We start from the raw sequence: 5,074 nt of genomic DNA, 5'->3' as shown, positions 1-5,074 counted from the left end.
TGTAGGTCTGGAAACATGTCAAAAAGTTGACTATCGTTATCCCAGGTGTATAAAAAGAGGCAGACACACAAAGGACTTGCACAGATGCATATCCCCAGTTCATACCAAATCCAGGAGTATAATTTGGGGATCTTCACTTACTGTATCCTGTGCTGTCTTTGCTACAAGTGTTCCAAGATTCTGACCTGTACCTAGAAACCTGATCATGTTACGTGTGTTTATTGTTTGGAGGTGTTAACCCTTCTTGTACCACCCATTACTACGAATTTGTGCCCAGTAGGATCATAGAGATCACAGAAATCCTAGATGGTTTTTGTAGTGCTGTGAACACCCTACCCTCTGACCATACGTGATGAAGGTGCATGTGCTTAGGAGTTTGAATTCAAAGTTTGTAATCCTGGCTAAATCTTAGGTGCAAGATTCCTTGTCTGGGGTTACACTAGTCCCGGGTTACAGAAAAAATTATGGTATGGGCGAAGAATATAAGAGGAAAGAAGAGGTGACTCGGTGCCCTGTGTGGCCACGAAACTAAATTATTTGCCCAAAAAACGCAAACGGTCTTGGCTGCAAAACCAAGTTTAGGACAAAAAAAAAAAAAAAAACAGTTTCCCAAGCTATTCTTTACCCCCCTAGAACCACAACATCTTGCAATCAAATGCCTTATCAAGCCTTTTGGGAAGGACGTCATTTCGGTACGTTTTCAGGAATTGGTAGTTTTAACTTCAGCTTATATTAATCTTTCAGTCTTTGTAGTTTGCTGGAGTAGTGGAAGTGAGATACAGTTCTCATCTGAACGACCAATGGAGTAAATACTGCAGCCAGATTTGGACATGCTATTTTGTTTATGTGACTTTGTTTTGCCTGGCATAATTAAAATGTTGCAGACAGTTTAGAGCTGCTTGGAAGGTCACTTTTTCTGGTGATCAAAGGGAAAACACACAAGTACAGTAGTGATGCAGTTACTACCCCCTGTGGGGGCATCAGCAGTTTGGAAACCCATGGTGGATTTCACTGGCAATTTTTTTTTTGTTGTATTCATAAATGCAGAATTATGTTTTTAAAAGATGAGTTGATGTGCAAATATTTTCATGGCACTGCTATGAACAGGAGGGACCCTAGTGTATTTTTACAGTGCGATAAATATTTGCTGAACGAGTAATGTATTGGTAAGTTTATCTTCCAGCTAAATCAAGTTTTAAATCACATCAAATGAATTTTTACATCAGTTGATAGGAATATTTTATTGAAATAATATTCAGCTGTGGTTGAATTTACAGTTGTGATTTTAACTGTACACTTCAAAGGAGCTTCTGTTTTTATAAATAAAACTGAAAAATATGCTGCAAAACTGTTTCAAATGTGTGTTTACTTTTGTTGGTAATTTCTAGAAAATAGACTTAACAAAATATTTATTATGTTTTTCTGATTGTACTTTAGTGTTGAGGTTGTGGGCATAGTGAAAACAGTCATGTAGCAGCCATTCATCCTGTTCTGTGTGGGGTTTTGTGTTAGGGGTTTTTTTTAATCTCACTCTACTTTGCCCACTTCATGACATGTTATTTCCTTTCTAATTGCACCCCACAGAGAAGGGCAAGTACCTTTTGAATGTAAAGGATTGTATTTGGATGTGTAAGCTGTTGGGTTTGGCATGCAGGATTTAAAGCTTCTGTCTGTGCTGATCTGTTAGAAAAGGTAATTAATAAACATCCTAGGAGTTTTGGCCCCACCATGCTAAAATTTGTGTTCTAGAGGAAGTACAAAGAAACAATTCAGAGGTTTGATTCACAGGCATGTCTCACAGAGCAATAAAGTTCTCAACTAATTGCAGAGAAACAATTTGCTCATCTTTTTCTGCTTTAAGGGACTTTAGAGAGAAGTGTGGTCAACAGTGCTTAAAGCCGCCTGCGGGAGAAAGGCGAAGTCACTTCAGGGAGTACAAGGTACAAACCAAAAGATGTAGCATCTTATTAAAATTGGAAGGGAGAGGTAATCTTAGATAAGTATGTAACTGAAGGTGCTTCTGGCAAGGTAAGTGATGCAGTTCCTTGAAATACAGGCATCTCGAAGGTAACATTGGACATATTTTTGCTGATGGTTTATTAATTTTTAAAAGGGTTATTTGATCTTTCTAAACATACTTACAAATATGAGCCAAATTATCTAGGTATTTTTGGTCCAAAAATGATGAGGAGAGTTGAATAGGCTTGTGAAATGAAACAGTTTTGAGGTGGTGCTATGTTTTTATTCAGAGATCTAGGCAATGTCAGTCCAGCTACGTTACTGGTTTGTCAATACGTCATCCTCCTGCCAGCTGAAGTTCTTGCTCACAGTTAAAAATCTGTAGCTTTCACCTCTGTGTGGCTGTCAAAGTTGAGCTGAATGATGTACTTCTGTATTTTGGGCAGATGGTGAGAGGTTAGTATTGGACCTGTAATGCTTACTCACTCCAATTGCAAAAGTAATGGGACCGTAGCTTTTCTGTAGTAGGTTTGCTCCACAGTTTCATTAACTTTCAGGATATATATTACATACTGCTTCTGTGCAGCTCAAACAGGTGTCTGCCTGCTTGCCTCCCGTTTGGTGCTCCAGTTTGCTGCCTGAAACTGTTACAGGCAGGCTCAGGCTGGCATAGACGGGATGCTTGTGCCTCACTTCCCCAGCTGCAGTTGCACCTTTCTGCCCGCTCCGAAAGCTCTGCCCTGTCTGGTGGAAAGACGATCAGCCTAGCTGCCGGAGGTCTTCCTACAATCTCTTCAGTTTTCTGTGGCAGTTCCAGCCTTCTTGTCTGGCCTGCAGAAGAGAGGAAAAGCTCAGAGCTGAAAGCTGGCAGTAGCTATAGGTTGTAGCGGGATGGGGCAGAAGCGGTGTTTGCCCTTCTGTGTCACGGGCTGGCTGGGCTCTGGGCTCTTGGGCCCTGGACCTGAGTTTATCTGGCATCTGCCATAAACATTTCTTTCCTTCAGGAAGGAGGCAGTCGGGTGTGCAACAGGGTCTCGAATGGTCATCTTTTTGAGAACTACCAGTCATGTCCAAAGATGCAGTCTGAACTGCTACCTACCAGAGGCAAGGACTGTGAATGACTGGAATTTTTAGGCTCTGCTGAAATTTAGAATTAGCTGAATTCCTCCCCTAGCCCTCGCTGCTGTGCTCTGGCCTGGCTTGAACACAGTAAGTTGCTTGAGTATTCCTTCTTTAGATGCCATAATTGCTAGCAAGTATTTTTGCAGTATCGAGAGGTGAAACAGTTTGAGGGTTTATAGCTCAGTTACCTCATCTTGACTCCATCCTCACCATCTGACAGCTCTCTTCATTGCTTTATTCTCTTACATAGATGGCTAGTGAACTTTTTAATACTTGTAATATTTTTCAGTTATTACTGATTGTGGTTTTATTTATTTTGCTTTACGTTTGCAATTTTTTAAGTGGGATTTTTCTTCCCCAGTCTTTGCAGGCTCTATACCTTTCCCTGTCTGTGAAGTAAATCTATGTTAGATGATTATTCATGTAGATAAATTTGAAGCCTTTTCTTACAACTTCTTATTGACTGATGAGGTGGCAGGAAAGGAGTAATTTCCAGACATGCACTGACTTGTTCCATTGTGTGAGAGAAGGATCAATGTTCAGAAAATTTCAAGTAGCTGCATAGTGCATCCAGCTGCTCTGCATTTGTAAGGACATTTTTCTTTGTTATAGCTGGCTTCATCCGTCTTAGAATTTATGTGAAGTGAACGAGCTGTATCAAGCCTGTAGCCCTTGTTTAAACACCACAGTCAGAGATTTATGATGTATATTATTGAGATCAATGTAGCATGTGTATCACTGTTAGGTGAAGTTTACTTCAAGCTTTCGGTGAGCCTTGATTAGCCCAAGATTTATGCAAAGTATGTATCGAACAAGGTAGGGCTTCACAGTTCAGACTGTTTGTGCATATTATCAAGATTGCCATTCCTCAGAGAATTCCTGACTCTTCGGCTCTATTCATTGCAGATATTATCAGGAAGTGCCTGGGATTGAGAGAGAATGCTGGTACTCCGCATAAAAAGGAGTCAGACTGGAACCCTTTTGCAGTTGCTCTTTTGTCTTCTCCCTCACTTACTTTAGAGCCAAGATACAATAACATTATAAAAAACATGTGGTGGCTCAGGGGAACAAATCTCACTGCCCTCGAGTGCCCAAGCAGGAGGTGACTTGCCTTAGTAATGCTTGTGATCTATGTCTGCGTATCACATTCCCGCATCTGTGTGTGCAGCCACGTAAGTGCAGGTCACAGTCATAGAATCTCTTAAGTCATGTCATCCCTGTTTACCTCCACTGACCCTGCAATCTGAGTGTAAAGCCTTGATATTGACAACCATAATGTTTACCTTCTATGCTGTGCTTGATGATAATCAGACACAATTCTTAAAGCCTGTGCTATGCACAGGCAATCCTGTTGTCATGGGTAGCTGGGGACTAGGCAAGGTGCTGCAAAGAAAGAGATTCGTGGGTCTTTGCGAGTGACCAAGAGAAACAGTTAACTGTTGCCAGCAGTACTGGGAGCAGATGCTTGATCCTAACACATGCTTATTGTTTTTGTGGTGCTTTGGGGATGGATGGCAGGAGGAGTCTGGGCACTGTTAAGCTGCCATCCCTCACCGGCTCAGGATCATCAGGGAATGCAGCAATGACCCTTTCTTCCTGGCACCCCAACCTACGTCAGCTGACTAAGTGACAAAGGAAAAAGTCCTCTTGCCTCTGGACTTAGATGTAGTTGAGGCATCTTTCTTCAGGGAGCTTTCACAGGACCCCATGGGAATCTTGCTTCCCATGCCTGAGTTCTCTTCATGTTGCGTGTTTATGTCTTTGTCCCAATACTTTCACCCTGTAGTACTGAACTCTAAGAAAATAGTACACTGCTCACAGCATAATTGCAAAACATCAAGAATTTATTAATTTCCAAGTAGTGTAGAGTCTAACGTTAGGAGCTGTCTTCATGTTTCTTCATTCTCATTTTAAATCAAGCAAATCTATATACATGTTTTCAGACATCCGTATAAATTATGCAACCAAAGTCAGGGAGAGTTTCTTCTCCTGT

This window comes from Accipiter gentilis, chromosome 1 (assembly GCF_929443795.1).
Source record: "Accipiter gentilis chromosome 1, bAccGen1.1, whole genome shotgun sequence".
NCBI lineage: Eukaryota > Metazoa > Chordata > Aves > Accipitriformes > Accipitridae > Astur > Astur gentilis.
This window is presented reverse-complemented; position numbering follows the sequence as displayed.